The 25,822-nt window shown below is 39.2% G+C and overlaps 1 protein-coding gene across 1 annotated transcript in view; it reads left to right on the top strand.

Moving 5' to 3' along the window:
• Positions 1-3,172: 3,172 nt before the first annotated feature.
• Positions 3,173-25,822, top strand: part of LDLRAD4 (low density lipoprotein receptor class A domain containing 4) — a 294,512-nt gene continuing 271,862 nt past the window's right edge. The window contains exon 1 of the mRNA XM_082479515.1: positions 3,173-3,232. The gene's annotated coding sequence lies outside the window, so the exon portion shown is untranslated. The remainder of the gene's footprint in view (positions 3,233-25,822) is intronic.

Genomic DNA, 25,822 nt, shown 5'->3' with positions numbered 1-25,822 from the left:
GTTGTTGAGAACAAAGCAATGTGTACTCTGTTACCTTATTGTTAAAACCTGAGGATGCAATCCAGATATTCATAGTGCTCATGAAGTTTCCAGTCTGACGTATTTTATTTAATGTGAAAACCTTTTTAGTTACCTCCTTCATGACAAGAAAACCAAAACATCTCTTTAAGATTTGTGTGATTATCTAAAACTGAGATTGACATCTAGTGGAGGGGTCTGCAGGTGTGTGGGTGGAATTGGCAGATGAGCAACACATTGCAGAAAGAGAGTGTGTGTGTGCACCCATGAACAACAAACTAACTGGAGTCTAATTTCAGTGGATGACTAGAACAAACAGAATTTCGTACAGCAGCAAAATAAGTAATCTTTCTTGTGCTGCCTTCCTTACATACTCCCCCCCCCCCCCCCCCCCCCCCCATCACTGCTTTCATACCTACCACCTACATAACAAGGCACGCAAAGTGGTCCTTCTCTGTGAAGGCGCAGTCACTGGAGTGACGCAATTGCGCACCACTGCACAACACCGTTGGAAATCCTGTCTCTGTCCTGGGACCCTGTGTGTGTGGTCAAGAGGCCTCACAAGTCCACCTGCGCACGTCTTGCTTGGGCGTCGAGGTGCGTGTCGAGGCCTTGCACCTACTCTGAAGCTCAGTGCGGGCTTGAGGCCTCCATCCCTCAATGACCGAAATACTAGAATTTGCATTAAGATCTTGAACCTCTTTGGAAAACTTCAGAATATTTTATTAAAATATTCGACAGACCTTTTTCCTTTGAAATGGCCAAAAACATTATGGCAACTTTGTGGTATGGTTTTTTATATGTTCTGAAGTTTTAAAATTTTGAGGAGATTTGATTGCTTGCCATTAGTTCCATAAATCACCTAATACAGAAATTTTCTTCTCTGACATATTCTTGTTAGTCTAATCAGGAAGGAGAGTGGAAGCCCTTGAAAGGAATGACCTTCTTGAGAATCATCCAAGAGAAAGAATATAACTTCCTGGCTTTAGTGAGGGAGAATTGTCACCTCTTTATTGTAATGTCTTCCCTCACTAGATTCCTCCATGATAAAAAACCAAACCATCACCAACACAAAAACCCCAAACCACCAAACCCCAGCCCATCCACCCCAGGGGCTTGATTGAGTGGTGTCTTTTGGTAGTTAACATATTGTGTTCCTGTGTACTGTGGGGTGCCAGTAAGGTTGCAGTCTTTTTTTGGGAAACAGCAGCAGGTTAGGATTATGAGCAGTTTTGTATTTGCTCATGGTGGACACCTGGGAGATGAATCTGGATGACCTGTTGGGTAAAAAACCCTACCGAATCCTCTTCTAGCTAGTTTGAGGAGGTGTTTTATTTGTAGCATGTTTTTACGTGTAATTTAGCAAGACTGGCGTATTACATGTGCCTGTGTGTTATTTAGCTGTGTTCTAACTGCGGTTTGGATGTTTTTAATTTCTTCCTCCGTGTTCTCTCAGTGTAACAGATAACAGGAATCAGTAATACTTGAAATACACTGTTCTGTGGCTTCCTGGTGGGAAACGAGATGAGTCAATAACTACACCCAACAGCCGTTATGTCCCTGGATTGAAATTTGTTCCTCTCAGTGTAATTGTTGGAATACTTGTTTTCCCCACTGGCTTTCTCCCTAGCAGTGTAGCACGTCTTGTGGACTGCAAGGCTGGGAAGGAAGAGGTGATAGCAATGACAGCGTATGTGACAAGCCCAGAGAAGGGGCCCTGCCAGGGATGGTGGATATGGACACAGAGCACGTGCTTCACCTGGTTGTGTATCTCCATATCTAACAGCACGATCGGGCCAAGTATTTGTTACAGTCAGCAGAGAACCTGTCTCCCGGGTTTCCTTGGTTCTTGTGTTGGGGGTCTGGACATGGTGGGGTGAGTGGCTGCTCCTGTTAAGGTACAACTTTAGGAATGCAGCACCAGTAACGTTGAAGTCACTCATTAATCAGATGAATGATAAAATAGTAAAAGAAAATATAAAAAAAACCCCAACAGTCCAAATATTAACTATATAATTACTAGGTTTAGAGAGGAGGATAGAGAAAAGAAAGAAAAACATACACAGATCTGACTGTACCTTAAATCAATTATAAGAACTTTGTCTTATAGGAAAAAAACTGTTGGGATGCCAGTGCAACCTCATGGGTACAGAACCCCAATATCATGACACTGTGAGTATCACCTTCACTGAAGAGATAGTTTGGTGTTTGTTGTTTTTTTTTTTTAAGATGTTTCATCATATAACTCAACTCTCTCTGGGATTCTCTTTAGAGTGAAACCTGTACACAGCTCCAAGATCTCCTATGATTTATAACTTTATCGGGGGATGTTAATGCTCCTCTTAGACTGTCTCTCTTTAAGCTTCAGAAATACTGACATTCTTTGCACACTGAACAGAACGACTAATTTTGGTGATTAAAAGGTGAAGGAATTTATATATATATAAAGGAATTGTTGTCCTCTGGCAGGTGCCATTATATGAGCTTGCACATTGTCTCTTCCAGAGGTCTCTTGGATGGGAACGAGGGTACCAGCAGCACCGAGCATCATCTGCCCTTTGCTTTCCAGGCATGGATCAATACATCCATCCATCGTGCTTTCTGAGCAGAGGCATGCCTCTGCCTTTTCACTGCTTCTTGCTCTCCTCTTCCATGCCCAAAAATATCCCAGATTGCTGCCAGGCGCGTTTTTGTTCTTGTTTTTGATTTTTTTCACCCCTCGAGAGGTATAGTGTATAGAAATCATCTCTCCACCCCACGGGTGATTTCGTTGGTCATCCTTCATGAAGTTTTAAGGATTATTCCTCTGCACGTGGCAAAGATCTCTGTTGCCCGGCAGGTGTCACTGTGGGCTGCGGTGCCCGGGGGGCGGGGGGGGGGGAGGGAGCGGGGGGAGGGGCGGACGCCCCTCCCCCCGCTCCCTCCCCCCCCCGCGCCCGTCCGCCGGAGCCAGACTCGCTGCAGACAGGCGGCAGCCAGCGGAGCGGGCAGGGCGGGCGGGGAGGGCGGGGGGGGTGGGGGGGTGGAAGGCAGGCTGGGGATGAGTTGGAGGCAGGCACAGCCTCAGCGCAGGGAGAGAGGCTGCCGGAGACAGGCAGGGGGAGGCGGCGAGGAGGCTCCCCGTCCGCTTCGGAGGAGGAGGAGGAGGAGAAGGAGGAGGAGGCCAACCCGGCCGCCGGGGAGAACGGCGGGGGACCGGGGTGGGGGGGAGGAGGTGAGTGAGTGCGGCCGGGAACGGGCGGGGAAGGGTCGCCGAGGCGGAAAGTAGCGGGGAAAGTGCGGGGAGGCCCCGAGTTTTTTAAGATCTGCGAACGTGGGAGGGACAAGGCGGCGGCTGCCGGGGTCTCCGGCGGCGCCGGGTGCCCCTGGCCGAGGCCGGGCTGAGCGCGTCCCTCCGCGCCCGCCCACCCCCCACCCCAAGGTGAGGCGCTGAGGGGGCGTCGGGCGGCCGTTGGCCGGCGCGAGGGTGACAGGTAGCGCCGTTACCGAGCTGTTTGAGCGGGGGACGGCCCAGGCTCCCCGCCGCCTCCCTGCTGCTCCGCCTGGCCGGGGGAGAAGCCGGGACCGGAGAAGCTCGGCGGCGCGGAGGGGGAGAGCCGGAGCTCGGCAAGGGAGGAGGAGGCGTCGGCGGCGTCGGGCAGGGCGCCGGGGAACGCGTGCGGCACGTCCTCTCCGGCTGCTCCGAAGTAAAACACTTCCAGCTCGGTCTGCACGGCTTTCACCTCTCCTGAGGAGGGATGTTAACGCCGCTCGGTGGGCAGTACCGGCGAAACGGCCCCGCTCAGGGTGTCCTGCCCAGCCCGGCAACACAGAGCCCGGGGCGGGGGGGGGGAGATGTCGGCGCTGGGGAGAGCAGCAGCGTGTGCCCGCGTCCCAGCGGGTAACTTCTGCGGGAAGGAAGAGCAGCAGTGTGGCTACCGGGCTCACGCACAAACGACCTGAATTTAATGAAGTGCCTTTTTAAAAAAAAAAAAAAAAAAAAAAGTTTATGAGCAGAAGTCTAGCTTGGCCCATCTGTATCCGACGCCTGCTTGCATCGTTCATATTGAATATGTGCATCCCAAATTTCTGAATGGCGTGCCAGGTTTTCCATCATGTAGGTGGGTAGGTGGTTATGCGTGGGTTATGATTTGATGCTTGCTGAAGAGACAAATACACCGCTGTGTGTAGGTTTAAACTGACTTAAAGAATAAACGGGAAGCAGGCAAAATGCAAAACTAACTTTTTTTTTGTTAGATCTTAAATGAACACCTAGAATGATATGGGTTTTAGTGGGACTTTGTTGTTGAGAACCTTTTCCAAGTAGCAAGTGATGGTTGTGCAAGAGAACCGAAATCTGGTGAATAATTATATGGCACTAGAAATAATGTTTGGTGTTATAAAAGTTTATTGATCTAAGACACAAGCATCTTGTCAGAAAGGAAAGCTCTTAAGAGATTTGTCTGTTCTTACAAACAAAAAACTCTTGCATTAAAATGTTTGTGGACTGGAAAGGTGCACCACGTAACATGAAGAGCATCGTACATCTGATGCTGGCCAAAAAGAGAGAGAGTTTTTGCTGGTAAGAAAGCCCGAGGGGCAATTACTGGTAGGCATCAGTGAGGTAAGAACATAGATGCTGCGTAAGCACGGTAATGTTCCTTTCTGGAAAGTGTCTTTTAGTTTTCATCCTTCAACCCCTGAGTATTGTTGGTTAGACCAAACTTTTATTCTTCCTTCCAATTTCACTTCTAGAGAAATATTTTAAGAACTCCACTCTTTGCAGTGATTCAGTGTTGTTTAAATAACGTATGATGCACTGTTGAGTGGAGTTGAATAACTGCGTGTGGTGCACACGTGTATGGTTCCACTAATGAGAATATAAATATTATAGCTTCATGGTTGTAAATAAAAGGGGAAGTTTTGCTGGAAAACCAGTGCACTGGTGGGAAGCAGTCTAAGCAACATTTTGTTGTCCATGTTAGCTGAAATAGTAATGGTACTCTGAACATCTATATCTGTACTGCTGTTTTAGCACCTGGTATTAAGTTACTGTGATACATAAAGCAACCAGCGTGAGGAGAACTTAAATTGGAATGCATCAACTATATGCAGTTACGCATAGAAATAAAAATACATCGTTTATATATTCTGTGTTTATAGTAGCATATTTAATTCTGACTCTTAGGTATGTGAACATCATTGTTGCATACACATAAGGCATATCAGTAGTCTCCAGTAAATTCAGATGCCTGTGTGGGCCTAAATGATGATGAATGTATAACGCAGAATGAGTTAACAATGTGAGACAGTGTATTTCAGACCATTGCTTTATGTTAATTGAAACATTGCAGGCACTAGGCAGCGTTTTGACTGATGAAGTTTGAATTCAGCCTTCAGTATCTTCGACTTGTTACAAGAAAACTTGTGGAAATTGGGATTCAAGATTGAGGCACGGTTGTACTAAGTTTGGTAGGATTAAAACTATTGAACAGTAGCTTAACCTAAGAACTTAGAACTAACATGTCCCTTTGTTATTTTTAAGTAGATAAAATGCTTTTTCTGCATCGAACATTGAAAATGAGACTTGAAATATGAGTTGTTAGTTTTCTGTGCAGTGAAAGTACCATGTCTTGGGGCGGGGGAGGCAGGAAGAAGGAAGTTTTCTCTCTTGATTTGCTTGACCAAAATTTAGTTCTCTTTCACAGCTGCCCTACAGTACTCTGTCTAGTGGCTGCTGCCCTTCCGCCAAGAACTGGTTGCATTTAAGTGATTCTGTCTAAAATAATTTGGAATGCTTTCAGGATGTGATGTGCCAGAAAGAAGTAAATGATTATTCAAATAATAGAAAGGTATCTTAAAAGTAATTTAACTTAGTTGAATGAAGTGTTAACAAGTACATTCCTGCCCACCAACTCTCGCGTTGGCAGGAATTGTTGCTGCATTTAACTTAAGAGTGGTCTTAGAAAAGTTTTTTTCTGTCTGGAGTTTCTAATAACTTAAAACAGCTCCTTGCACAGCTCCTTGCAAGTGAATTGCCAGTTATGAAATACAAATACTTCTAGGAGTTTAGAGATGAATTTTTCTGCAGATTGGTTCTGTGGTAACCGTGAAATTCTTCAATGGCACCAAGCTAGTATCAGCTGCTCGTTAAAGGTACTGATGCCAGAACAGTGGTGCATCAGTTGCTGGGAATCCAACCCTGTAGTGAAATGATTCATACATACACATTTTCTTTTCTCAGTTGACAGCTATTTTTAAGAATAGCGGTCTTGCCTAGAAGGTTGATATCTAAGCAAAGGCAGCCTAGATAGCTAAAAATTTCTTCCCAACAAACATAATCTTATTTTTGCCAGACTTTAATATGTATACTTAAATGTTTAACTTGACTTGATTTTAATTGATCCGTGTTGACTCTCTGGTGCTAATTGGTCATTTTAAAGGGATTGTGACATTTTGGAGCTGCTGTCAGGAAGTCAACATTTTTTTGCACAAACCAAGAGGATGAGTTTGAGATAAATGTCAGTTCGAAGCAATTTCTAATAATAATGGATAGTGATATCTGAATGATAGCAGATTACCTGAATAACTTCTTGAAATGAATAGGATTCACCAGGTATATAAGTCTGCAGAAACGGTCTCAGAATGAAATAATGACACATTTGTCTAGTGTACTTTAAATTTTTCTATGTGCTGCGCAGGCAGAATATTCCAGTGATGGAGAACTATTGACCTTTTTTCCATTGTGTTCTTCTGAACCTTTTATTTGAAAGAGAAATTTAAGTTCTTTATTTTAGAGATGAGTTTTATTTGCTTACTTCTGGGAATGTCAGTTGAGTAGTAGTAACTGTAAGGGAACTGCAGTAGAAAGAATGCTTGCAGGTGAATAAGAGCGATCACAACATTATAGTGTGTTCTGTACTTCATACTTGCAAAATGGCTCTCTGTTAGTCATCTCTATTTAATATATGCATTTCAGTAGCATGTGCCTTGATTTAGCGTATTTGGAATATGATGAATGCAGATGTGTTTTACTAAATGCTTTTTCTTATTGTTTAGTTAAGCAATGGAAACTTTCAAGTATCCATATCACCATTCATTATCACTCAGCATAATAATGGATAAATTTAATCTTCCTGATTAAGATTATTTTGGTCACAAGAGACAGGGGAATGAAAATGAGTCACTTTCTTGATGGTGTGCTGTGTCTGTGTTGTTCATATCTGGCTTTCTTTTCTCTAAACTCCTACTATAGACAGCACTCTGACCTTTTAAACTGTGTTTGGACAATCTTGCCCTGCATCAAACTCCTTTCAGATAGGAGACAGAAATTAAGAAGAATCTTAATGCAGTTTCTCTTATTGCCGATTGAGAGCTTTCTTAGATTTGAAGTAAGTTTTCTTTGTGCCAAATGGTTGACTTTTCTAGAATAAAATCTCTCTAGGGTATGCAAAAAGTCCTCTGGTTAATATATTGGCATTCCCAGAACCCACTAAAACTTAGGCAGGTTGCCAGACACCACTTAATGAGGATGCCGAATGTCTGGCACAAATCTGTATGAAAAACAGCAAAGAAGCTGGGGGTGGAAGTGTGTGTGGTGGGGAGAGGGTCTGGGAAGGCAGTGTGTCCACACCCGTAATTTATTTTTAATGTCTGTGTTTTGCAGAGAAACTGATCAGAAATCCTTACCACTGCAGTTTGAATACTCATTGGGCACAGGAGTCTGGATGCTCTAAATTGAGGTAGCTGTGTTGTCATAGGAATATAGTTTTATTATGAAAGGAGTTTGAGAATTAGGGGAGTTAGTTCTTGAGGAGAGCACCAAAAGAGGATGGGAAATGATAGTGATTTTATGTTTTATTGTCTGCTAAAACTGAAAAGCATTTGAAAATGTTGTTAGACAATTTAGGGGACAATGGAAATCAGTGATTGCCAGTGTCCACACAGAAAGGCTGTTAAAGTTTCATGGCAGGGATAAACAAACTGCTGCTGCTAGAACACTTATTCTCAATGTAAACCTGTGGCGTGTGGCTCTGCCTGATGCAGCTGTGCTTAGGTTTTGCTACATGTTAAGTAGAATTGCAGGTGTAATAGACTCTCTGATGGCTAGATAACTGTTAAAAAAACAAACAAACAAACAAACTAGTCATATGCCAAGCTGAGGCATTTTTCCATTAGAGTGCCATTAGAAACAATATATTGTTTTGTGTTGAATCAAATGTTAGGTCTTAAAGGTTGAAACTGATTAACCAAACGTAGTTATAGTCTGAACTGAACATTGTTTCAGGCATTTAAAGCACTAACATTTTCGGCATTTTCCCAGGCCTTAGTGTCTCTCCTATCCAGCCAAAAAAGCATTAGTCCTATATAGACAAATTTATAAATAGACATATTTGGTTGGTAGGCATGACTGAATTTTTTTTTTTTTTTTTTTTTTTTTTTTCAAAATAATTCTCATAGGAATTTTTTGCACATGGCTGAATTCAGAACTGTGTGCTTGCTACTTGCTTTTCAGTATAAGTTTCAGTTGTGTATTTTTACTATTTTGGAGAATTATTCGTCTTAAGAGGAATTTTACTCACTAGGATAGTGGCACCTACTTGATGTGTACTCTTGGGTAGGACTAAATTGTAATCCAGATGCTTCTGTTTGAGTTTGTTTGGTTTCACTAAGATGAGATGATAAATGAAAATACTGAAATCATTGGACTTTAATGCTGAATGCAGTGGAAAAAAGGACAAGTGTATTCTAACAGTTGTATGGGGATCTTTGCAAAGTTTTGTCTGTGTTGACAGTGACTCCTAGCTGTCTATAGGACAGGGAAAATAAGTGGTGAGAGCAGTGGACATTGTACCTACATTTTTAAAAGAGTATGTGTTTAAGATTAGTTCTAAAAGGCAGGACAAGATCTTCTAGAAAAGATACACTGCTCAAATGCTGCACGCAAGAATGGAGTGGGTTGATGAAGTGTCTGTAGGAATTTCATTGTGTTTCCATCTCCTAGTGCTCTTGATTTCTTTCATGCTAAACACCCTGGTACCCTTTTTGTTGAAAACAGATAATAAATCTGCTTCTGAAAAAACATAGTCACAATATTGAACTTGCTATTGCCTGTAAAAGATGAGTTTGGAGATTTCTTTTTGTATTCGGTATTTAATTTTGTTCCTGTGTTCTGAAATTGTCTGTAAAAGAAGTACTGGCTTTTAGGGAATGTGCTTTTTTGAATGTTTGTGTGATAGAATCAATCAAACCTCATGATATTTATCATAATCTTTGACCACTGAATGTATTTAAGTCATGATTTTAGAGGGCAGTACAAAATTCTGTTTGAGTTCCTGTTAGAATGAATGTTAATGCTTAATAAAGTAAAATCTAGGCTCTCTCCCACGTTGAGAGAAGACTGGAACAACCAGTGTTTTCTTCTGAATAAACTCTGATTTTTACTCAGAATTCTAAAATAAGAGTTGACTCATCTGCCTAGTATTATGTAGCATATGCCAGTATAAGGCTACTGTGCTTTGTCTTTAATTTTCAGCATCTAGTACTTGCAAGCATCTTCAAACAGTACTCTAAACACAACTTCCTCTCTTCTTGATTTCAAAGATTATTAGAAGTAAAATGTGTGATTCCTTTTTATGTCGTGTAGCTGAGCTGATTATTTTGGTTTCTCACACCTGTAACCTACTTGTTCTCCATTTCATGGAGGAAAAGGAGGGGGCAGTCTGTGACTGAGATATGAAGCAATCTCTTTAACAACCACCTTCTTCCACTGAGACTTCCGTGAAATTTTTATGGTGTTAATTAAGAGTGATCCATTATTACTTTGGACTTGTAAACACCTTTAAACATTCCATTAGGTGTTAATGACGCATGAAGCAAGAATTAATATGAATTTGTTGGTCCTATATCTAGCAGGGATGTACGATATGTAATTGCCGAAATGTAGCAGTGTTTCTTAAACTATTGGATGTAAAAGGTATTGCTTCATTTTCTGCTTTTGCTTAACCATTAGTTACTGAGTCTAGTGACACTAATTCCTAGAGGGTATTACATAGAATTTCAACTGGATGTTTGCCATAGTTTGCTTGGGATTTTCATAAGGCAAAAGTGAGTTGCCTGGCTTCTGCCCTATGGGTCAGGGTTGAGGAGCATAGCAGAAGGTGTGGGAGAGAAGATGTGAGGAACGCTTACAAATAACCTAACTTAATCTCCATAGCTGTTGAACTGGTGCCTTCTGTGAAATACCAAATTGGTGTGTGTTCTTCTCTTATAATTTCATCTTAATGAATGACTGGTTTTGTAGGTTTTGCTTAACTAGCGTTAAGCAAAATGAAACTGAACGTTTGTAAAAATACGTGCAGATAAGATACGATACTCCCAAATTAAAGATTGCACTTGGTCATAATAAAAGCTAGACATGAGCAGACTGATAGCCTCTGTTGGCCAGTGCAGATTCCTTACCAGGCTTGTATGGTTAGTGGAAGGGGAGAGGAAGTGGGTTCTATGAATATTTCCGACGCATGTTTTCTGTGTTTGTGACCCTTTCACATTCCTCTTACTGTTTAATAACCTTCCCAGTAGGTTTTTAGAAACAGCACATTTGAGATTAACTTTTTGCAAGTACTCAATTTTCATTTAAAATGTTTTAAATTTATGTGTTATCCTGATTTAATTGGGAAGCCTAACATGTGATATATCTGTCCAATCAAAGCAGCTTGCATTATGTTGAATACAGGTACTGTTTGGTGCCTACTTTCACACAGCTTATAATAATAAAAAAAACTTTAAAAAGATACCATCTGTTGATAAACAGAAATACTGCCAATGTTTGTCAAATGTGTACTTTATCTGACCTGTTCTACTTAGCAGCTTATGGCAAAGCTTTCTCATCAAAGCATTTTACAAATATCTTTATTCTTACAGTGCCTTATTAGGTTGGTAACAATGGTGGTATCACTTTTTAACGTTGGGATTAATGTACCAAGGATTAGGGCGATAAACATCTCTTTAGTTGCAAGATGAAGTCACCTGCAGTGGGAACAGAGATGAAGATTCTAACTCACAGCTGTAGGTGAAAATCACTGTTCTGTTGTAATAATCTTTACAGCCTTTTGACGAAAATGACTGGAATAATGTAAAGTTTCTACAGCAAAAGCTCCGATAATCCCATGTAGATTTGTCTCCTTTTTTCATAGGTGGTGGCTGGGCAAGTAGTTAAATTTCAAGAAAGTAATATCACAGTGGTGATGTGTGTTCGTGCTGATAATGTGCAGTAATGAGTTAAGAAGCATTTGGTTCATGTTTCTTTTTAATTTTGCTTGAAATAACCTAAAAACCTAGCAAACAGAGAGGAATTAAAAGAAATACAGAGAGGAAAAAGAGGGACTCTATGGGTTGTTAGAGTGGGAGTTAGATGTGTAAGATATTCTGAAAGTGTCCTTTGAAAGGATGAGTTCTTTCTTCAGTTGAATATGCAACCAGCAACAGACTCTGCTTTTTCCCGTTCCCTGTTTTCCCCTGGATATTATTAGAGGTTGGAGATAAAAGCCTTTAATCATGTCTATGTGGAGACACCAAAGCAAATCACTTGAAGTGTCGAGTCAAGATGTATATGTTAAAGTATGTTAAACTTGTGTGTGAATGCTGTGTTGGATATAGAACAGCCTTATATATTTAGCTTGAATCAATCAAAGGTCATTTTATATCTGAAGGATAACATTGTTCAGAACATAAGTTACAGGGATCTAAAACCATCTGTGTATGAATGAGAGTCTCTTGACATAGATGTTTACTGTGCTTTAACTTAAGTGTTTTATACTGTACTTGATTTATCTCAACTTTTCTTCATGTTGCTTGTCATTCCTCAGTTTTCATGATGCTGCTATTGAGGCATCGTAGATGGAGCTAATTGCAAACTTTCAAGTGAACATAATTTGGTCAGAAAATGGGAATTTGAAATTGAGATGTTTCATTGCAAATGTTTTGGATTTGACAGACTTTCAGTGAAATCAAAATAAGGTCTTTGATTCCTGGTGAACCGTGTTTTGGCCAGAGGCTTGGTGTTTTCGGGGTTCTTGGCATGGAGTTCAACTGCCAAGGATCCTACTAAGTGACAATAGGTACTGTGTTTCTAGGAACACATGGTTTCCTGGAACAGCCTGTGTGAGAAGTTGTCTGCGAAGATGAGGACTGAAGAAATCCCTGTGAACCCATCTCAGATTGGGGGACCTGCAGTGATCCTCTGTATCTACATACTGAAACTGTCAGTTCTCTAAAAAGTAAAACTAAGGAAAAAAAAACCCTTCCATTTGACAGCTGTAAAACTGAAGCCTTCAGTTGGTAGGAAATGAGGAGATTTTGGGGCTTTGAGACAAATTAATATTGGAAAATATCGTGAAGATCAGAATATGGCTAGTTCTAGTCTGAGCTGTCTTTCAGTATGCTTTCATGGATGCTGATTAGTATCTCTCATCCCCTTTCTTTTCAATCTGGAGTTCATCTGAAGGAATACCTCAGGAGGACGAGAGCCTCTGTTACCTAAAGGCTTTAATTTACCCTTTGTCATGTCAGCACTGACTGCAGAGGTTTGCAAGTTGCACTTCCCTATGTCTTGCATAGGAAGGCTTACATAAAGGAAAGACTAACCTGAAGTTTTTATATTCTGAGAGGTTAAAGTGAACGATGAAACATATAATTTTCAGGGTTCTGAGAAAGAGGGCAGATACTTGTCTTTTTTTCTGTTTTTGTCCAGTTGAACTTGTTTCCCAGAGGGACAGTTGTGTTGCAGAGGAGAGGAACTGTCCAGTTGAAGTAGTTGCAGATGCAGTTTGTATAGCTGGAAATTCTGTTCTACCTATGCTATCTTGTAAGTGATGCTTACAAAATTGAGTCTTTTCCTGGACATTCCAGTTGACGTCCATGATGTGATGGAGATAGAGATTGTATTTATTCTCTAAAGAGGAAAAGGATACCCTTGTCTCTTTATTTATAAACATTCTGTTGATGATTCAAGGAGTGTTGTGTTCTCCTTGTAAGAAAAATCTTGTGAGCTTTCAGTTGGCTAAGAAGATAAAAGCCACACTAAAAGATGTGAATGCAAACTTGGGAGCAACTTTGATTTCAATACATTGAAATGGTTGTGTGGTTGAAGATACTGAAAGCACAAGTGTCTCTTTAGAAAATGAAGAGACAGATGAGTTATGATATATTAGCTGTTGTACATTTAAGTGACACTTCTAAGATGTTTGCATACTTGTTAAGTTTATGGCCGCTGCAATAGAGGGAGATAGATTTGTAGCAGCTTAAGCATCTTCCTGAGTCATGAATGTGCAGAATTGCAAAGGTATTCCCAGGGTCAGTGAGTTGATTTGTTTTTGAAATTGAAAAGTTTTGTCACAGAGTTATAATAGTCTCAAAGGTCTAACTTTCTCGGTTTATGTGGTGTAGCAGATAGTAGAAGCAAGAGGAAATATGTAATAAGTCATCTTCCTGATATCTTGGAGCCTTAATGTTTGGGTGAAGGAGAAGAGTAGAAATCTTACTGGATGCTAAGGAGAGTTTTGTTTCACAGTCTAAAAATGTCAAAAGAATATTTTTTTTTTTCCTTGTTTCTGATCTTCATGTGTAAAATACGCCACAGTCTCCTCGTGTACTTGAGATGTTCTCAGGTGTCTCTGACACCTACCAAGAAACAAATGCTGTATGCAACTGTGGGGGGTTTTTTTGTTTGTGGTTTTTTTTTTTTTTTTTTAAATCTCCCAAATATTTCTGTTAGCTTTCCCTGTTGGTCCTGCAGCTAGATTTCTCTCTCTCTCTCTTTTTCTCCACCGTCACCCCCCCAACCCCCCCCAGTCCTTTAGGATACAGACATTTTTGAGATGTCACGCATCTGTAATGTCTAAATGCCTTCCTCCTCTTCCCTTTCCCCTTCGACTCCAGTCAAGACATTCCAGATGGAAGCTCTTTGGTGTCAGTAACAGCTGCACAACAGATAATTTTTTGCATCCTTAGAGCTGTAATAGTTGTAACTCCATATATGTAGTTGTGACATACATTTACATTAAGGATCTTCCAGTCTTTAGGTTTCCTCAAGGCTCTTCTAATCCTCTTCAATATAGCATTTTCCCCTATTTTCTGTTCCTGGTTAGAAGTAGCTTCTTTCAACAGAAAGAAATTGAGATACCCTGTTGTAAACTTGATTTTTAGGAAGTCTTGAATATTTCAGAGTCCTGTGTTGTGACTCAAAAATTGTGCTCCCTTCTTTCATCCCTAGGGTTTATAATAAGGTGTCAGCAATGATCTAGTCCATCTGGGAGCTTGCATCAATGCTTGGGAGAGCCATATGTGTCTGCCTCAAACAAGGCTATAGAAAAGTGTTCCACTAGCAACCGAGATGTCATCCATCTGCTAGACAATCCTGTAGCTAGTTAGCTTAATGACGTATTTATTTGACTAGATGTTTCTGCATAGCAGACTCCAGCTTTCCTCCCTGTTCAAATTAATACCAAAACCTCCATGCTCTGGAGAAAAAAAAACCTGCCCATTCTGGAGAATGTCAGGAAGTTTGTGGCTTGATGGGTTTGATCTATTTATCAACTTCAGGGTGTTGCACTCCCAAATTCTGAGTGAGCACCTTGTTGGGAGATCGCTCTAGCCTTCCTGTGCGGGGAGCCCATGCAGTGCAGGTGTTTGGGTGGCAGAGGGATCAACAGACTAGACGCAAGACCTGGGTGACCTTAGATGCATGTAGAAATCCAATCATGTTGCTACTACTTTAGGGTATTATTTTAGCATACAGAGCTCTCTGAGGATTTCCTCCTGCAGGAGTCAGAGCTGGGATTGTCACGGTAAACATTTTACAGACCTCCATGGAATAAACCAGGTGATTGTTTCTCTTGGTTGCTTTGACAGAAATGTTTATTCAAGATTAAGGGGTTCATAGTCTTCAACATATGCATTCTAGATATTTGTATTCTCAGATGGCCCTGCAAAATCAGAGCTCCAGGAATTGTGGTGGAAATGTACTGTGGGAAGAGAAGCCCTGTAAACTTCAGATATTGCTCGTTCTTACTGTGGTAAAATAGAGCACATCGGGACTGACTGTCATCAATATTTTTTTTTCCCAGCCGCTCTATCTGCTGTTTATTTTTAGTCCAAAGAGGCTAAGTCAGTGTTGCAAATTCTAGGCTGATCTGATTTCTAATCTGTCTGTGAGTCAGAGTTGAGTTGAGAAGGGGGCAAAACAACGGGAGAACTGCAAATCTAGATGCAAAGAATGTTTTATGTTAATAGCAATTATATTAATATGTGTTGAGGCAATCCAGTGAATTTAATGTGGAAAAAAAGCATATGTGTATTCACACAAACCACTATACAGTCACATCCATCAGTAAATCTTTGTATCTTGCAAGGGAGTTTACATGCAGCATCGCATTGATTTCAGTGGGAATTGAGAGACCATTGCAGCTTTTTCTGAATACAGCTGTTTGTATGATTGGAGCCAACACAGTGCTATCTACTGAGTTTGGTAAATTTTACCTGATGGTTGTTGTTTAAAAATAGTGGACATGGATAAAAATACATTGTGAACTTCAAGAAAAATTAAGTAGTCTATGCAGGCCCTAAATAAGGCTAAGAAATAGATCCTAAATAAGGCACTGAAAAAAATTGTTTCTTGGCTGTACACTAGAGGCCTCTCTTCTTACAGGTGTAAACATTTTTTTTTATTTTTTTTTTTTGTGGGTGTGGTAGCAGCTCTAAGCTGAAAAGGTAGGTGAAAGTAAAATCAGGACAATTCTATGGAGCAGTGTAGCGTTGTCCTGGCAAAACCAAGATTGAAGAGGTTAACTGTATTCACTCTTGCTTTATCTTCAAATGATACAAAGAACCGTAGAATAATTCAGGTTAGAAGGGACCTTCTAGGGTTCATTTAGTCCAACCTGCTGTAATAGGGCACAGGCTTTTCTGAAGAAGTACTCTTGAATCTAGAAACTTGTTATTTAGATCTTGATTTTCAAAACTTGTCTTTTTTTTCGTGTTTTGAATTGTTTGTATTTGAGCAGAAGTGCAGTAAAGGTGAAGTGGAAGAAAATAAAGTATGAAAAAAGACAAGCTTAATTCTGAAGCTTCTGAGTAAGTGCTGAAAAAGAGCAAAGTTGACACAAACTCTTGTTGCAAGTGGGAGGGAGCTTCCATCTCATGAGTAGTTGGAAGCTGTTGCATGTGTTTAATCAACACTGTTTTATTTCCTTGAGATGTTCTCTTCTAAGTGTTGTCTTCGTAATTAGTAAAGAATCTTGCAGTTTACTTTCTGAGAAGGGAAAAGGCTGTCAATTCTTCATTGATACGAACATATATATTTTTATTTGTATTCCTTTTGCCAGAGGGCTACTATCCGTTGTTAAATAAAATACAATCAAAGAACCATTTCCACATCATCTTATAAAAACATAGAAGTCCTCTCAGAGGTAACTCTCTGATGGGTCAGAGTAACATTAAGTAAGCTTTTAGTGAGAAAGAGATCCTGCTGGAAAGTTTATTGTATCAAAACTTGATTGTTTCAAAACAAAATGAAAAAATAATTTTTGCATTTTTCCCTACAAAAATTACAAGAGAACACTTAGATCCAATATAAATTTAGTCTTGTATTATACCATGGAAAATAAAAAAATCATTTAGAATGAAAAGTCATAAGGTTATGAAATATTGCCAAATTTCTACTTATAAAATGCCTATTTCAGTTCTTGTTTCATGATTATTGTCATCAAAAGGATACATGACGAGATATTTCTGGTTTGATGCATTTGATTTTCTGATGGAAAACAGATCAACAGGAGTATTTCTGACAAGAACTGAAAAATTCTTGTTTGGGAGCTTTGCTTCGTATCATTTATTTACATTTATTTGTTTTGAGTTTGTTTTTTCTAACTTCCTTTACTTTCTTTGCATTTCCACTGCAAATCTGGAACTTGATTAAGGAGATTACTAAAACTTTGTTCTGCTGATGCTTTATTCTCTTCTGTTGCTTCATTCCTATTCCTATTTGTTTTACTGTGTAAGAGTATATATTACTGTGTAGAAGAGGGTATGTCTTCCTATTTGGTCTCAGCTATTGAATATGGTTTGTCTGACTCGATCGCTAGCAATATTGATCATCTTTTCTTCATTTCTTACATGTACAGATACTATACAAGATCCTCATTAGTTTGTTGTTTGTTTTTTTATCGCCTAACTGCTGATTTCCCAGTTTTGTTTACCTGCTGCTAATCCCATGTGGTTTAATGTTTCATACAAATGGAAAGAAGACTTACACAGAAACCTCTGTTTCTGTTCACTTTGAATTGAGGCTAATAATAAACCAAACAAGGTTTTGCTTCTGAAGACCATAGTACTGGCTATATCAGGTCATCTTCCCATTAGCCAAGTGTTTTCCTTTTTCCAGCACTTCATGTGTGTTAATGTGTATATGATTCTCCTGTCATTAAATGTTCCTCTCCAGTTATGCAGAAGTACTGTGTTACAAAAGAAGATTATGTGCTTGACTTCTGCTGAAGTAATTAACATAAAATTGGACTGTCTTCTCCAATTTAGTTTATGTATACTAACATAGCTTTGTGACACATACTGACCGGGACAAAGGGGATGCAGGGTGGTGGTACATTTTCTTGAGTAATTTCTGGAATACTGTTGCTTGTGTCTCACAGTGAGAGGGTTTTAAGTCCTTGTCTGTATATTTGGCTATTCAGAGTAGGTCGGGGGGAAGGGACGTACACAAATACTTGACTTTGGAAAGTCCTTATGCTTGATGCTGAGTGGTTTCTGTTTGGTACTATTTTGTGTTATCATCTTTACACTACTTCAGTTAAAATAAAAAGGCTTAGAAAATAAGTGAAAAAGACGTGTGTCTCTGACTTTCCCCTTGGAAGCTTCTTCTCTGAGCTTGAATGTGTGATAGGCTTGAATGCTGTAAAAGCCAACAGGCTTATTTCAACATTGCTCAATGGGGGCTAGACCTTGAATACGCAATTAAGGACAGACACAATGTGTAAGTTTAGTAGTGGAACAACCTACAGTGAGTTACCACATCAAAGTCTGACCCACCAGAAGTGGTGAATGATACGAAAAAACTCACTTCATTTTAAAGTACTTGTTATTTATGTTTGCCAAAGCAGTTAGCCACCTTTTGAATTACTGTTTAGCTGTCTGATTGCTGACACAGCGTAATTTTTTTTGTTCAAGGTTTTTCACATCAAAGTAAATTACATGCTACAGGGTGCATTTGTTTTGTGAATATCACTTTTACAGTCAAAAACTCATGCTGCTGGATAAAAAAGTCATGTTGTAATTAGGTATGTCTGTTTTCAGCAAAACTATGTCAGAATATAAAACAATCAGATTAATTAGAGTTTGATTAAAGTGGCATCAGTATCATTGTGCAGTCTCCTCGGCACTGTTTTTGTGCCTCTGCTATGAACACTGTAGTGTCAAATGGTCCTGCAAAGAGCTGACCACAGAATATTTTTTTTGCATTGTTTTTTTATTAAGAATAATTATTGAGCAATTATTCATGATGATACTTATCTGAAAAAATTGTTTTATCTGTTAATGTTAAATTAAAAAGAAGTTACAGATGCTATTCGTGTTTTTCATCTTATTTTTAGACAGCCCGCAAAAGGTGAATGGTGCATATAATTGAAAGTTACTGATAAAATAGAGTAATATGGATAATGCAAAACGCAAACATGCTTATAATGTATATAAATACATTAATTAGCTTTACAAATGTATTTTCCTTGGTCTGGAACCTTTAAAATTAAGCTAGCGTATAGAAAACTTGAAATGAAAGTTCATGAATGTTTGAAATCCAGTATGAACTAGAGCAAGGACTTAAAAAACAAACTAACAAAAAACAAACAACCCCCCACCAAACAAATATGAAGTGTATATTGCAGAGGCTTGTAATAATTTTACAAAAAAATTAAGTTACTCTTTTTTTCCTCTTTGCATGAACAGCTGTTAGATTCGTGCCATCTCAAATGTTTGAGGAAGGAACAAGACTCCATTTCCTGTGTTATTTTACATGCTCTTGCACCATACATTATTTAATTAAACTGGCTGGTGCAGAGGACCATCTGCCATCCAGAACCACTAAGATGACTTCTAGATCTTCTTGTCACTGTTAATTTAATTTTCCTCTTGCTGTTCTTCAGACTGTTTCTCCATCCATTTCCATGAACTTTGGGAATCTCAGCTTAGTAAGAATTTCCTGGGTGCCAGGTCTGAATTTGACTTTGTGAGTATTCAAGTAGCCTTCTTGAGTAGGTCACATTTGGACTCTGTATAGGATGTAGAGCTTATGTCATTCCCATAGTGCAAGAAACTTTGCCAGGGCTGCAGAAAAGCGGCAAACTTTGCCACCAGCTTTGCTCTCTTTCATTAAAAGCTGCAAAGGGAGACAGGGATGAATTGTACACAGATAATACTGCTTATTTCACTGCAAGAAATCAGTTTGGTCCTGCGGTTTGAATTACGTATTTAAACAAAAACTCAGAACTCCCCAACAGCCTTTTCTTGTCCCAAATTCAAGTTAACAGTTGTCATGAAAATGGGGAGAGTAGAAGAGATGGAAATGTGTTTATAAATCGATTCACTGTGTTGTGTTTTCCCTGATCAGTACTTTTTTAGAGTCTTTCTTTTAATTTTTTTTATATTTTTTTCCTCCCTTCCCAGTTCTGCTCAACTTATTGGATGAATGAGCTTAAATTAAGTATTTCCTGTGTATGATTTTCAAGAAAGCAAATTTACTGGTCCCAACTCTGCAGTAGTCCTGTGCTGATGTTGCCAGTGAGCATAGCCAGCGATCAAGAGTACTGTTCACAAGCGAGATTATAACCAGGAAAATGCGTTGACTACTCTCAAGACAGATTTTCCATTTATACCTAAGTATGTGTTCATAACTGAAGACATGAGATATATTCAGATTTGAACTTCTGTTCATGTCTGTGAGGGGGAAAAATGTCTTTATGTTTTAAGTTATTGCATAATGTGTCTGTGCAAATGTAGGTCCTCTTGATGTGAGAAAGAGTTATTGAACACATCAAGATTTGCTCTCTATAGAACTTCAGGAATGGTATTTTATATTTTGGGGGGTGTGCAAGGAAAAAAATAATCTGCTTTAAACTTAAGGTTAGACTGTGTAGAAGGATCCCAGCAGCTAGATAGTCTTTTGATTGTGGATACTTGAAAGAGAAATGTTAGCAGTGTTCACAGATCTGTGGCAATTTTCATGTATTTTGTGCCATGCACAGGAAAAGATGGTTAACTTAGAGACTTCCCATAGGAAACATTCTTCTTTTCTAAAAACAGGACCACAAGGACATTAATACAGTGTGACAATATTGATTATTGCTCACGCTTAGGAATCAGTATATTTTGAACATCTGAGAACTTTGCGCAGTTTTTGATCTCTAACAATAAAACAATGTCAAATGCTGAGATTTTGAATTTTATATGGTGCTTACAAAGTGTTATCAACGATATTGACAGAAGCAATGACCTTTAACTAAAAAATAATGATAATAAAAAAGATATTCTTAAAGTCTTAATAGGAAATGATAATTAAAAATAACAACCCAGGCAACTGTAACCTTCCTTCATGATGTGTAGGGTTCAAGCTACGGTTGGAAGTAAATATGGAAACTTAAAGGAAAAGAAACATATCTGAATAGATTATCAGGGGCACTGTTTAATGCAAACAAAATGATTTGTTTAGACACTATAGGGGTTACTTTGCCACATGTTGAAAATAATCTGTGAGATAAAAATAAAACGTAGTGCTTAAAAAGGAGAGGGCAGAAGATATAATCCAGAAGATTTAGATCTGACAAATGCCTTGACTGAGTTGAGAAGCTGTTCCAGCAAAGGGATGCAGACAACAATACTCTCATATCCCTGAAAATGCAAATTTGAGAAAAATGCCTGTTGCTGTAGAGGACTGCTTCCAATTTGCCAGACACCTTCCCCACATATCCTTCAGTATGGCATACTGAGGAGGTTATTTGTACATTTCTGTTCTTTTCTCTACTTGTCTTTCCTTCTCCACTTCTGTGTTTTGCTGCCAGTGAGCTATTCTGGTTTCCTGCAACATGAATTAACAAGAGCTAATATTGATGCTTTCAGGTAGCTTATTCCCATCTGTTCTTGCAACAAAATAAATGTTCTGACTAAATACTGGAAGTATTTATGAAGCATTCTATCAGAGGGGAAGGATTGCATCTGAGGTTGGGGTTTAGGGTACGGTTGTTTTGTCTAAGTTAAAGTAGGCATGTATTTAGAGAGGCAAAGAGATAAAAGGCAGAAGATGACTGTGTAGGGGGGTGTTTAAGCATGAATATATACATTATATATAAAGAAAAAAATTAGTCACATGGATCTTTAAAAGAAGGCGACTAAAGATAACTGACTCTAAATCCTTTAGAGTATTCTGTGCCCAGTTACCCAAGTATCCTTCCCTCTGTCCTTTTCTGTTCTGCTATGTTGAATGAATACCAGTGGGGTTGGAAAAATGCTTTGGGTAGACTGTTACACTGTTGTTGCAACCTATGACTCATGTAAAACTGAAGATAATTGGAAAGAGGGAGCAGATTTCATTGATACCTTCCAAGGAGCTGTGTGTTGTTTTGTCTGTATACATGAGAACAGTTACACAGTGAAGAGTCTGAGTCTGGGACTGTAAAGAGGATATCCGTATTATTTTATGCTGTTGGTCTACCGTGTTTTTTTTTTTTTTTTAAAGTACAAAATAACTTATTTTGAGAGAAAAATAGAGTATAAGGGAAATAGATATAATTCTAAGGTAAAAACCAAACTGCATATTGTCAGGCTTTACCAGTGGTGATCTGTGGACATACAGAAACCTTGTGATTTACAGATTTTTGGATGTGACTTATGTTGCAGTATGTTTATTGCTGTGATGCATACATCACATAGTAAAAAAAAAAAAAAGTTTAGGTATCCAGGTACTTTCTCTCACGATACAAAACTTGACCTACTTTGTGGAAGCATATTCCTTTTTTTTTTTTTTTTTTGGTGCTGTGCTGCATTGGATATGTTGAGTACCTAAATGCTTTGTTCCTTTGACTTCCATTTCTCTGGTACTATGAAATCATTGCACTATGATGTTTTTGGGGTGTGTTTGCCATGTCCTAAAATATGTCTGATATATAAAGTATGATTTTTCTCTGTTGAAACATAGAATCATAGAATGGTTTATGTTCGAAGGGACCTTAAAGATCATCTAGTTCCAACCCCCATGCCATGGGCATATATGTTCATCGCTTGTATTACACATATACTCTACTTTGGAGTGGCCATTATAGTAATTTACTGCACAGAAGCCTAGTGGGGCAGCCAATCTTGTGTAAGGTAGACTGCTCCTTGAATCCTTTTGGTTTCTACGAGGAGGATGTGATTTTTACAAATACCCAGTCTCCTTGTGTTTGATTTGCATTGTTCTGGTAACAGACTCTGTCCTAAGGAGATACTTTTATTTCCTGGCTATAGACAAAGCCGATCTGGTGAACTTTTGATATTGACTGTGACATTTTGTTAAAGCATTTTGTAGAAATGGAAACTGTTGTCTTGACAACTAAACTCCAGCTAATAATAGATAACTAAAGAAACCACAAGTTCAAATGTATTGTAATTCTTAGAAAATTCAAACTTATTCTTGAGTTTGAGACCTGATCTCAAGACAAATGTGTTTGTGTTTTAGATCTGTAGCATAAAGAACTCAGACTTCACTGTGACACAATAGTTTTACAGTAGAGTTCATCTGTATCTATTTTAGATGCTGTTTTTTCTGTGATAAAATGTGTTTTCTATGCTAGTTTTCTGCAACGATGACTATTTGCACTGTAATGGCTCTTCCTTATCTTTCAGTGGGTTAAAATTCCAAAGTTATGTTGCAGTTTGATTGGGAATCATCATGTCAATCCAGTGTACTGTGTATACTTCAGAAGAACCCTGGCTTTCACTTGGAGAGCCAAGTAATAGATTCATTGTGATTTTTATCCTCCACTAGAAGATTCATCAATTCCCTTTCCTCCCTATTTACTCTCTTAACCATTTTGAAGTTGAATTTCCAGTGTGATTTCTGCTGTGCTAATACTTCTTCCCAGATCAGGGTTTGAATAGATCTCAAAAGCTGGAACTGAAGTTCTGATCCTCATTCTGAGGAGGAACAGCAGTTCTGGCTCAGCATTAAATTGTTCCTCTGGGTGTAGGGTGCTTTAGAGGAGGTAGCACAAAGAATTTCTATCAGAAATTAAGTGTAAATGTCATGTTTGGTTATGGCACAAAAAAAACAGGAAGAGTCTGAGTTACCTCCAGAACATTTCTGGAGTGGAAAGGTCTGCTAAACAACAGTAAAGACATCCTCTGTAGTGAGGGCCTCCGTGGGACTGCATTTTGGAGTGGGAGTTAGTGTAAATGAGTTTGGACAAGCTCATTTGTTGTGGTTCCATCTGTGGTTTTAAAAGAGATTTAACAGTGGGATCGATTTTTTTTTTTTAACTATTTGTGAAAGAATGAACATTATATTTAAAATCACATATGCTGGTAACATTACTACTCTGCTGGAACTGTAAAAGATCAGCTCTGAGAGAGTCCCTTTTGTTACAGAATGCCTTTGTTCAGAAATACATCATTCATCTACCGTGTAATACTGGAGATGATTGGGGTGCGATCTGACACTGTACCTGTGTTCGCCTCAGACTAGAAGCCCCCCCTTGTTGTCTATTTTTTCCTTCCGTTGCCTTCTGCAGGAGACATCTCGAATAACTGATTTACGCCTTGGATGCAGTGTGATAAACCCTTTGTTTCTGGTGTGCTTTGCTGAACCTGGAAGGGAGGACTTTTCTGTAAAACTGCTGCTGCCCAGAGAAATAGCCCAAAGCATATTGGTATCAATTTTCTAATCTGTAGCAATATGAATAATCACTGCAGATTATTTTACATAAAACCTCAGACACAGGAGGTGCTTAGGGGATGTAGTACTCAAACTGTGATGTTCTGTCTCATTTAAATTCATGGTAAAAAGATAACCGTTTTCCTCATATTTCCTTGAAATGCGTATCTTAAGTCTGGGGATGTTACGAAGCAAAAGCCAATGGTCAAGACTATTAAGCTGATAATAAGAGGTGGAGGTTTTGAGTTTCCATTATTTATTTCTGGAGGATAACCTTAATGTGATGTACTTCCCCCTCCCCCCCATTTTATTTTACACCTTGAGGTATTAGACTTCTATCAGTTGCTGTTGTTTCTCGCTGTCTGAAGTATGGACACTGGTATTTTTGTGATTTCTCAGATGGAGGTGGAGCACTCTCCTTTGGCTGCCTGCTTTGACCACTGACTGCTGTGCTTAGAATCTGTCTTGAGAAATTTTTATGGGAGAGAATCCTCTTGAGTTTCGGTTTAACCAGGAGAGAAGAGTGGTGTGCTTGCTTTCCCTTTTCTTTGAACAGCTGTAAAAGTAGGCATTTAAGAGAAGTTGGAGGAACTGTCTCTATCTTGAATAGAACTATTCATCTTTCATTTTTGTAGTTGATTTTTTTGGACTGCCATGATACATAAGGCCTTAGTGTCTCAATAAAGATAACTAAGTTGTATGGACAAAGAACTTAAATCTTCTGAGTTATGCTTAATACTTTAGTTTATGCGCCTTTATAACAAGTATCAATCAGTTTGAGAGAATACTTTTCAGATAAAAAGTGGCTGTAATAATAACCTGCACAAAACACTTTCTAGTGAACTTCAAGAGCATCAAACGCAAAAATATAATAACACTGTATTAAATAGAAATCAGTATAAATGAAAAAACATATGCTCAAATTATAATAGACTGAGCATCTGTAGGTGAGGTTGCCTGTTGCTTTCAGTTAGGTAAGACTATTTCAGTTTGTAACTTTCTCAAATGTGAGTCGTTGGAGCTGAAATTGTCCCCACTGATTATCTGCTTTGGACTGATTATTTTGGGCATTTCAAGTGCAACAAATCAGTTGAAATATTTCTGAGCATGAATTTAGGAAAGAAAATGATCGCTGTTGTCTGAGTGGGAAGGTCTCACCCAGTCTATCTTAGAGGGAAGACTTGACAGTTGGTGGTTGACCATTGCTGAGGCTGTGCCAGTACAGCTATTTGGTGCTGTGCTTTAAAGCAGGTTGCTGAAAGGGTCTGTGTTTAGGCTAACCCTCCAAGTGGGAATAGGAAGGGAGTTACTGTTAATGCAGATAGTTTCAGCCATCCAGTTTGCAGCCCTGCAAGCAGTTGTGGAGGCACAACTGGAGTGGGGGAAGAAAAGAGATGGTCAGCCATCTGTGGGCTGTGAATGGAGTTGCCAGCTGGGGTGGAAATCTCTCAAGCAAGCTCTGCTGCAAAAGCCAGTCTTCCATCTAGCAGGGGTACCATGTTATGTTCTACTCGAAAGCATCTTGTTTAAGAGAATAAACTGTGCTTAAATGATGATTTCTGGGTAGGTTGAATCTCACCGTCAGCACTTTGGGAGCACATATGTTATGTGTTCTGTGATCTCAGTCTGCCCCAGATGTATGTGAATACAGAGCACTCATTTGTTTGGGGAAAATGCCTCTCCAGGGGTCCTAAGTCCTGTCTGCATGTAAAAAAACTGCAGGAGGTAGCAGGAGGAATTTATAAGAAAAACAACAAGAAAAAAAACCTATTTAGAAACAAGGAGCCTCTGTAAATGACCCAGTATGGGACCAGTATTATAAAAATGGTTGTTTAATAGTGTCAGCAACTGGAAGTAGCT

This window comes from Vanellus vanellus (assembly GCF_965231255.1).
Source record: "Vanellus vanellus genome assembly, chromosome: 2".
Classification (NCBI taxonomy): Eukaryota; Metazoa; Chordata; class Aves; order Charadriiformes; family Charadriidae; genus Vanellus; species Vanellus vanellus.
This window is presented reverse-complemented; position numbering and strand designations above follow the sequence as displayed.